The 10,449-nt window shown below is 59.2% G+C and overlaps 1 non-coding gene across 1 annotated transcript; it reads right to left on the bottom strand.

The window, feature by feature from the left end:
• Positions 1 to 3,983: 3,983 nt before the first annotated feature.
• Positions 3,984 to 4,102, bottom strand: LOC131860947 (5S ribosomal RNA). The gene has a single exon (XR_009360030.1). It is a non-coding gene; the product is annotated as a 5S ribosomal RNA (ribosomal RNA).
• Between the last annotated feature and the right edge of the window lie 6,347 nt (positions 4,103 to 10,449).

Genomic DNA, 10,449 nt, shown 5'->3' with positions numbered 1-10,449 from the left:
TAGTGAAGGCAGCGCATCAAAGGTGCGCAATGCTGGTGCGAACCCGGGAGCGCTCCGATGTGTGCTCCAAGGTGCGGCGTGCACGAAGTCCGAGCCCGGTTTGCCCCGGGTGCGCACCTCGCGTGCACCTTCGCCGGGGTGAGCACCTTGGTGTGCAGACCTTGGCTGGGTTGCGCGCCCTGGTGCGCACCAAGGAGCGCTCTGAAGTGTGCTCCAAGGTGCGGCGTGCACGAAGTCGGAGCCCGGTTTGCCCCGGGTGTGCACCTCGCGTGCACCTTCGCTGCGGTGGGCACCTTGGCTGGGTTGCGCGCCTTGGTGGGCACCATGCAGTGCACGAAGTCGGAGCCCGGATTGCCCCGGGCGCGCACCTCCGCCAGGGTGGGCACCTTGGTGCGCACAACTTGCCTGGGCTGCGCACCAGGAAGGGCTCAAGATGGCACCCGCGTTCCGTTTTTTTCACTATCTTTCAGAACGGAAATTTTAAAATCTCGTTTTTTTTTGCCTTTTCTGGAAATTAGTGAAGGCAGCGCATCAAAGGTGCGCAACGCTGGTGCGAACCTGGGAGCGCTCCGATGTGTGCTCCAAGGTGCGGCGTGCACGAAGTCGGAGCCCGGTTTGCCCCGGGTGCGCACCTCGCGTGCACCTTCGCCGGGGTGGGCACCTTGGTGTGCAGACCTTGGCTGGGTTGCGCGCCCTGGTGGGCACCATGGTGCGCACCAAGGAGCGCTCCGAAGTGTGCTCCAAGGTGCGGCCTGCACGAAGTCGGAGCCCGGTTTGCCCCGGGTGTGCACCTCGGGTGGGCACCTTGGTGCGCATGCCTTGCCTGGGCTGCGCACCAGGGCGGGCTCAAGATGGCACCCGCGTTCCTTTTTTTTCACTATCTTTCAAAACGGAAATTTTAAAATCTCATTTTTTTTTGCCTTTTTCTGGAAATTAGTGAAGGCAGCGCATCAAAGGTGCGCAGCTCGCTGCCCACCACGGTGCGCAACGCCGGTGGGCACCCGGGAGTGCTTCGAAGTGTGCTCCAAGGTGCTGCGTGCACGTTGTCGGAGCCCGGTTTGCCCCGGGTGCGCTCCTCGCGTGCACCTTCGTCGGGGTGGGCACCTTGGCTGGGTTTGCCCCGGCTGCGCTCCGAAGCGGGGTTATTGGAGCGCCGCCTCTTTTTTTGTCGGAGCGTTTGGTGGGGTTTCTCGCATTGGCTCTTCCCAGGCCCGGTTGCCACCCTGGCGCGCACGAAGTCGGAAGTAGGGTTAATTGCCCGGGTGCGCACCTTTGCCAGGGTGGGCACCTTGCCTGGGCTGCGCACCAGGGCGGGCTCAAGATGGCACCCGCGTTCCGTTTTTTTCACTATCTTTCAAAACGGAAATTTCAAAATCTCCTTTTTTTTTTGCCTTTTCTGGAAATTAGTGAAGGCAGCGCATCAAAGGTGCGCACCCGGGAGCGCTACGAAGTGTGCTCCAAGGTGCGGCGTGCACGTTGTCGGAGCCCGGTTTGCCCCGGGTGCGCACCTCGCCTGCACCTTGGCCGGGGTGGGCACCTTGGCTGGGTTTGCCCAGGGTGCGCTCCGAAGCGGGGTTACTGGAGCGCCCCCTCTTTTTTTGTCAGAGCGTTTGGTGGGGTTTCTCGCATTGGCTCTTCCCAGGCCCGGTTGTTGGGTGCGCTCCCACCCTGGCGCGCGCGAGGTTGGAAGTTGGGTTAATTGCCCGGGCGCGCACCTTCGCCAGGGTGGGCACCTTGGTGCGCACACCTTGGCTGGGCTGCGCACCAGGGCGGGCTCAAGATGGCACCAGCATTCCCTTTTTTTCACTATCTTTCAAAACGGAAATTTTAAAATCTCGTTTTTTTTTGCCTTTTATGGAAATTAGTGAAGGCATCGCATCAAAGGTGCGCACCTCGCTGCCCACCTTGGTGTGCTCCGAGGTGCCCACCACGGTGCGAACCCGGGAGCGCCCCGATGTGTGCTCCAAGGTGCGGCGTGCACGAAGTCGGACCCCGGTTTGCCCCGGGTGCGCACCTCGCGTGCACCTTGGTGCGCACACCTTGGCTGGGTTGCGCGCCCTGGTGGGCACCATGGTGCGCACCAAGGAGCGCTCCGAAGTGTGCTCCAAGGTGCGCCGTGCACGAAGTCGGAGCCCGGTTTGCCCCGGGTGCGCACCTCGCGTGCACCTTCGCCGCGGTGGGCACCATGGCGTGCACGAAGTCGGAGCCCGGTTTGCCCCGGGTGCGCACCTCGCGTGCACCTTCGCCGGGGTGGGCACCTTGGTGTGCAGACCTTGGCTGGGTTGCGCGCCCTGGTGGGCACCATGGTGCGCACCAAGGAGCGCTCCGAAGTGTGCTCCAAGGTGCGGCCTGCACGAAGTCGGAGTCCGGTTTGCCCCGGGTGCGCACCATGGCGTGCACGAAGTCGGAGCCCGGTTTGCCCCGGGTGCGCACCTCGCGTGCACCTTCGCCGGGGTGGGCACCTCGGCTGGTTTGCGCGCCCTGGTGCGCACCAAGGAGCGCTCCGAAGTGTGCTCCAAGGTGCGGCGTGCACGAAGTCGGAGCCCGGTTTGCCCCGGGTGCGCACCTCGCGTGCACCTTCGCCGCGGTGGGCACCTTGGCTGGGTTGGGCACCATTGAGCGCTCCGAAGTTTGCTCCAAGGTGCGCACCATGGCCCTCCAAGGTGCGCAGCATGGCGTGCACGAAGTCGGAGCCCGGTTTGCCCCGGGTGCGCACCTCGCGTGCACCTTCGCCAGGGTGGGCACCTCGGTGCGCACACCTTCTCAATGTTTTCTTGCCTTTTCTGGAAATTGGTGAAGGCAGCGCATCAAAGGTGCGCACCTCGGTGTGCTCCGAGGTGCGAACCCGAGAGCGCTTCGAGGTGCGCACGAAGTCAAAAGTCGGGTTAATTGCATTGTTTTCCCCGGGTGCGCTCCGAGGTGCGCAACATCGGTGCGCACCAAGGAGGGCTCCGAAGTGTGCTCCAAGGTGCGCACGATGGCGTGCACCTCTGGTGCGCACGATTCGGAGCTCGGTTTGCCCGGGGTGCGCACACCTTGGCTGGGTTGCGCACCTTTTGTGCGCTCCATGGTGCGTACGAAGTCGGAGCTCGGTTTGCCCCGGGTGCGCACCTTGATGCGCACGCCTTGGCTGGGCTGCGCACCTTGGTGGGCGCCTCCAAGGTGCGCACGAAGTCGAAGCTCGGTTTGCCCCGGGTGCGCACCTTGGTGGGCGCCATGGTGCACTCCGAGGTGCCCAAGATTGGTGCGCACCAAGGAGCGCTCCGAAGTGCGCTCCAAGGTGCGCAGGTGCGCGCGAAGTCGAAAGTTGGGTTAATTGTCCGGTTTGCCTCGGGTGCGCACCTTGCGTGCACCTTCGCCAGGGTGGGCGCCTTGGTGCGCACACCTTGGCTGGGCTGCGCACCCGGGCGCGCACACCTTGGCACCCGCGTTTCCTTCATTTTAAATTTTTTTTTTTTACAATCTCTCAAGTGGGAAATTCTATAATCTCAACTTTTTTTGCCTTTTCAGGAAACTTTTGAATGGAGCGCATCATTGGTGCGCTCCGAAGTGTGCTCCAAGGTGCGCACCTCTGGTGCGCTCCAAAGCTCTCTCCAGCTGCGTGCACCTGCCCCGGGCGCGCACCCGGCCCCGCCCAGCTTCGCTCACCTGTCCCGGGCGTCTGGTGCGGAACCTTAGAGTAAGAAACATCACCGTGCACCTTGGCCAACGTGCGCGACTCGACCGAGCGCGCACTGGCCGAGGTGCACACCGATTTCACCTGGGTGCGCGCGCAGCACCTCGGGCGCACCGGGGTGCGCGCACAACGCCCGGGTTGCACCGTGGCCTGTGTGCTCGGGGCGCCTCGGGTGCGCGCTCGGTGTCGCCCCGGCGCGCGCGGTAGTGCGGGCAACGCACCCCGGCCCGGCCCGGCCCCGACGAGAACGCAAACGGGCAAAAGGTTAATTCAAATAGCATTGCGACGCCCGGCGAAAAACTAAAAAAGGGTGCAACACCGGGACTTCCCGGGAGGTCACCCATCCCAGTACTACTCCGGCCCAAGCGCGCTTAACTGCGGAGTTCTGATGGGATCCGGTGCACTAACGCTGGTATGATCGCACCCGTTATGAGCTTGTCGCAGTGTGTACTTAGCAAACCGCGACCCACGTGCGAATCCACCCCGGCCACCCACCCCCGTCGAGGTGCACACCCTCCCTCGCGAAGTGCGCCCCGTTCGCCAAGTGTGAGCCCTGCCCGGGTGCACGCACCTTGCTAGGGCATCGGGTGTGCACCCGGCCCGGCCTACGTGCGTGCACCTGGACGGGGCGTCGTGTGCGTGCAGTGTCCCGTCTGCAACGCGGTGCCCACACACCACCTCGGGCGCAACGACCTGCGCTCACATGTGGGCCGAGTGCACCTTGGTGCATGTTCGGGGCGCCTCGGGTGCACGCTCGATCTTGCCCCGGTGCACCAAGGCGCTCGGTTTGCCCCGGGTGCGCACTTGGTGCAAGGTGGGCACCCAAAATAGGGATCAAGCACCAAAACACAAGTTTCGGGATGCAAAATGGGACCCAAGGACCACAAATGCGTTCCAAGACCCATGATGGGTCCACGAGAACAAAAATGTGTTCCGAGACTTAATAAACAAATATTGGGTTTTAGGAGAAGAAACATGCTCTGATGCCCAAAACGAGAATCGACCCCGAAAAGGCCACAGGCCAAAAGTGGGATGCGAGACAAAAAAAAATGGGACCCGAGGACCAAAATTGGGTTCCCAGGTCGAAGACAGGGCAACCGGACAAGAAACGACCTCTAAGGCTCGAAATGAGTCCCGACGACTAAAACTTGACAAGAAGCACCCATCAGGCACCCAACTCGACACCCATGGGATGCCGACCCACCCGGGCTTCCACCTAGCACACCTTGGCACCCACCCACCCTCACACCCAACCTCGCACCCAACTTAGCACCTTTGAACCCACATTGGCACTCACCCTGACCCTGGCACCTTGGAACCCACATTGGCACTCACCTTGACCCTGGCACCCACCTTTGCACTCACCTTGGGACCCACCCTGGCTCCCACCTCGGCACCCACCCAGACACCCACCTTGGTTCCTTGGCACCCACCTTGGATCCTTGGCACCCACCCCGACACCCACCTTGGCACGCAACTTGGCTACTTGCCACCCACCTTGGCTCCTTGAAGCCCACCCCGACAACCACCCCGTGACCTACCCTGGCTAGGGTTGGTGCACACCCACCCTGGTGCCCACCTTGGCACCCACCCTATGACCCACCTTGGCACGCACCTTAGTACCCACCCCGTTACCCACCCTAGGACCCACCCCGTGACCCACCTTGGCCAGGGTGGGTGCACCCACCCTGGTGCCCACCTTGGCACCCACCCATCCTAGCACCCAGCCTGTGACCGGGCTTGGAACCCAACCTTGCACCCGTCTTGGCCAGTGTGGGTGCGCACCCATCCTGGCACCCACGTTGTGACACACCCTTTAACCCACGCACCCTAGCACCCACGTTGGCACCCACCTTGGAACCCAACTTGGCACCCACCTCGGCACCCACCTTGACACTTGTGGACCCACCTTGCCACTCACCCTAGCATCGACCCATCCTAGCACCCACCCTGGCACCTTTGCACCCTAGCACTCACCCATCCTAGCACCTAACCTGTGACCCACCTTGACACTCACCCTCGCACCCACCTTGGAACCCAACCTAGCACCCACCCACCCTGACACCAACCCTAGCACCTACCCACCCTTGCACCCACCCTGTGACCCATCTTGGCACCCACCCATCCTACCACTCAACCTATCACCCACCTTCTCACCCACCTTGGCATCCACCTTAGCACCCACCCACACTGGCACCTTGGCACCCACCTCGGGCAAGGTGGGTGCACACCCACCCTGGCACCCAATTTAGAACCCACCGAGCATGTTACCCACCTTGGCACCCACATTGCAGCCCACCCTAGTACCCACCCTATGACCCACATTGGCATCCACACCCTAGCACCCAGGCACCTCGACACCCGCCTTGACACCCACCCTAGCACTGAACCTGTGACCCACCTTGGAACTCACCCTAGAACCCACCCACCCTGTGAACCACCTTGGCATCCACCTTAGCACCCACCCACCTTGGCACCCACTCTAGCACTCACCCATCCTAACACCCAACTTGTTACCCACCTTGGCACCCGCCCTCGCGTCCACCTTGAAACCCACCCTAGCACCCACCCACGCAGGAGCCCACCTTGGCACCCAACCTAACACCCACGCATCCTGGCACCCAACTTGTGACCCACCTTGGAACCCACCCTAGTACCCACCTTTGAACCCACTATATCACCAACCCACCTTGGCACCCACCCTATGACCCTCTTTGGAATCCACCCTAGCACGCACCCACCCTGGCACCCACCATGGAGCGCACCCTAGCACCCACCCACCTCGGCACGCACCTCAACACCCACCTTGGTGTGCGCACTGCGCCAACCTCTCAAAGACCCTATGTGGTGCGCTCCAAAGTGTACACCTTTGGTGCGCTCCAAGGTGCGCACCTTTGGTGCACACCAAAGTGTGCACCGAGGTGAGCACCAAAGTGCACTCCAGGGTGCACACCAAGGCGCGCACCTTTGGTGCGGTCAATGCAAACGAATTCGGAAGTTGGGGTCGATGTCGTAATCGCTGCTGCAGACTACACGTATGAGAATCGGACAAATAGCTTTATATAGGGGAGGTGTTGCGTTTGATGGGTCGACTCCCCTGGTTGTGTGCACTGCACCAACTTCAAAGACCCTGTCTTGTTTAAGAAGTCAAAAGTTGGGGTGGATGTCCTAATCATTGCTGCAGTCTACGCATGTATGAGAATCAGACAAATAGCTTATATAGGGGAGGTGTTGCATTCGGTGGGTTGACTCCCCTGGTTGTGCGCACTGCGCCAACCTCAAAGACCTTGTTTTCGTTTAGAAGCCGAAAGTTGGGGTCGATGTCCTAATTGCTCTTGCAGGCTACGCATGTATGAGAATCAGACAAATAGCTTATATAGGGGAGGTGTTGGGTTTGATGGGTCGACTCCCCTGGTTGTGCGCATTGCGCCAACCTCAAAGACCCTGCATTGCGGATGAAGTCGAAAGTCAGAGTTTGGTGTGCTACAAGGTGTGGTCGAAGGTGCTCACCTAGGTGTGCACCTTTGGAGCGCAGGAAAAGTGCCCTCCAAAAGTGCGCACCTTTGGAGTGCACAAAAGTGCCCTCCAAAAGTGCGCACCTTTGGAGCGCAGAAAAGTGCCCTCCAAAAAGTGCCCTCCAAAAGTGCGCACCTTTGGAGCGCAGAAAAGTGCCCTCCAAAAAGTGCCCTCCAAAAGTGCGCACCTTTGGAGCGCAGAAAAGTGCCCTCCAAAAAGTGCCCTCCAAAAGTGCGCACCTTTGGAGCGCAGAAAAGTGCCCTCCAAAAAGTGCCCTCCAAAAGTGCGCACCTTTGGAGCGCAGAAAAGTGCCCTCCAAAAAGTGCCCTCCAAAAGTGCGCACCTTTGGAGCGCAGAAAAGTGCCCTCCAAAAAGTGCCCTCCAAAAGTGCGCACCTTTGGAGCGCAGAAAAGTGCCCTCCAAAAAGTGCCCTCCAAAAGTGCGCACCTTTGGAGCGCAGAAAAGTGCCCTCCAAAAAGTGCCCTCCAAAAGTGCGCACCTTTGGAGCGCAGAAAAGTGCCCTCCAAAAAGTGCCCTCCAAAAGTGCGCACTTTTGGTGCGCACCAAAAGTGCGCACTTTTGGTGCGCACCAAAAGTGCGCACTTTTGGTGCGCACCAAGGCGCTGGTTCGGTCGTTGCAGGCGAGTTCGGAAGTTGGGGTCGATGTCCTGAGCGGAGGTGCAAACTACACAGGTGTCGGAATCGGACAAATAGCTTATATAGGGGAGGTGTATGCTTCGATGGGTCGACTCCCCAGGTTGAGCGCACCGCGCCAACCTCAAAGACCCTACGGTATGGATGAAGTCGGAAGTTGGGTCCGATGACCGATTCGATTAGTAGGTATGCTCATGAGGTCGGAATTTGGGTCCGATGACCTGCCATGTGTAGGAAGGCGAATGTTGGCACTGTGCGTTGCAAGGTGCACACCAAGGCGCTGGTGCGGTCTTTTTAGTCGAGTTCGGAAGTTGGGGTCGATGTCCTGATCGGAGGTGCAAGCTACACAGGTGTGGGAATCGGACAAATAGCTTATATAGGGGAGGTGTATGCTTCGTTGGGTCGACTCCCCGAGTTGAGCGCACCGCGCCAACCTCAAAGACCCTACGGTATGGATGAAGTCGGAAGTTGGGTCCGATGACCGATTCGATATGTAGGCATACTCGCGAGGTCGGAATTTGGGTCCGATGACCTGCCATGTTGAGGAAGGCGAATGTTGGCACTGTGCGTTGCAAGGTGCGCACCAAGGCGCTGGTTCGGTCGTTGCAGGCGAGTTCGGAAGTTGGGGTCGATGTCCTGATCGGAGGTGCAAACTACACAGGTGTGGGAATCGGACAAATAGCTTATATAGGGGAGGTGTATGCTTCGTTGGGTCGACTCCCCGGGTTGAGCGCACCGCGCCAACCTCAAAGACCCTACGGTATGGATGAAGTCGGAAGTTGGGTCCGATGACCGATTCGATATGTAGGCATACTCGCGAGGTCGGAATTTGGGTCCGATGACCTGCCATGTGCAGGAAGGCGAATGTTGGGACTGTGCGTCGCAAGGTGCGCACCAAGGCGCTGGTGCCGTCGTTGCAGTCGAGTTCGGAAGTTGGGGTCGATGTCCTGGTCAGAGGTGCAAACTACACAGGTGTGGGAATCGGACAAATAGCTTATATAGGGGAGGTGTATGCTTCGATGGGTCGACTCCCCGGGTTGAGCGCACCGCGCCAACCTCAGAGACCCTACAGTATGGATGAAGTCGGAAGTTGGGTCCGATGACCGATTCGATACGTATGCATATTCGCGAGGTCTGAATTTGTGTCCGATGACCTGCCATGCGCAGGAAGGCGGAATTTGGGTCCGATGACCGAGTTGATGGCGTGCCATGCGCAGAAAGGCGGAATTTGGGTCCGATGACCGAGTTGATGTTGATGGCCCGCCATGCATAGGAAGGCGGAATTTGGGTCCGATGACCGATTTGAAGGCGTGCCATACGCAGAAAGGCGGAGTTTGGGTCCGATGACCGAGTTGATATTGATGGCCCGCCATGCGCAGGAAGGCAGAATTTGGGTCCGATGACCTGACATACGCATGGAGTCCGACTCGGGGGCCGATGTTCGATTCGATGACTTGCATTGTGGGTAAAGTCGGAAGTTGTGGTCTTTGACCCGATTCGATGACCAGACTTCGGCTGCTTGAGAATCGGACAAATAACTTATATAGGGGAGGTAGTGTTCTCGAGCATCCTCCCCCCGTGCCCGTTTATGTCGATTGATGCTGGTGCTCTACTGGTTGGAGAGCTCGGATGCAAAAATCTTGCACCAGGATTTATCGATTGTGATGGACACGGCAAGTCTCCTGATTGCTATGCAGGAGCTCATCGTGAATCTCTATGCGGCCTTGGTATGGACTCGACCTGCGGAATGGTTCGGCAATGGTAGTCGCTCCAACACGTCCTTGCAGTGGCCACAGAGGTGATTCAACTAGAGCTCCAGTCTAGCTTTTGGGTTGCTTGGCGGACTGGTATAGCCGCGATCGAGTTCCGGCCATGAACGTTTTAGATAGCTCTTGGGCTTTCTGGGACGGAAGTCGGAAGTTTGGGCTGTTGTCCGATTTGATGACCATTCTTCGGATGTGTGAGAATCGGACAAATAACTTATATAGGGGACTGTGTTGTCTCACGCAGCCCCCTCCGTGCCCCTCTATCTCGACCGATGTTGGTGCTTGAAAGGGTTGGGATCGCTCGGATTTATAAACGTGCACCACCATTTGTCGAGTGTGAGGGACGCGGCAGGTCTCCTAAATGCTATGCGGGCGCTCTCTGAGAATCTCTATCCGGCCTCGACACAAACTAGTCTTGCTGAATGGTTTGGCACTGGTAGTCGATCTAACACGTCGTTGTTGTGGCCGCCTAGGCGATTCGATTCGAGCCCCCGTCTAGCTTTTGGGTTGCTTGGCGGATTTTGCCCTATCCGCAAGTGAGCTCGGTCCCTAAACGTTCGAGAAACCTGATTGCTATGTGCCGACTCTCTTTCTTGCGAGCCTCCATCTAGCTTTTGGGTCTCTACGGAACGGAAGTCGGAATCTGGGACCGTTGTTTGATTCGACGAGGCAGACTACGGTTGTGCGAGAATCGGACAAATAACTTATATAGGGGAGGTGTTGACTGGAGCATTCTCCCCCGTGCCCCTCTAACTCGACCAATGCTGGCGCTCGAACGGTGGTAGCGCTCGGATTTTCATTGAGCGCCAGCATTGGTCGATTTAGAGGGGCATGCGA

This window comes from Cryptomeria japonica, unplaced genomic scaffold (assembly GCF_030272615.1).
Source record: "Cryptomeria japonica unplaced genomic scaffold, Sugi_1.0 HiC_scaffold_20, whole genome shotgun sequence".
Taxonomy (NCBI): domain Eukaryota; kingdom Viridiplantae; phylum Streptophyta; class Pinopsida; order Cupressales; family Cupressaceae; genus Cryptomeria; species Cryptomeria japonica.
This window is presented reverse-complemented; position numbering and strand designations above follow the sequence as displayed.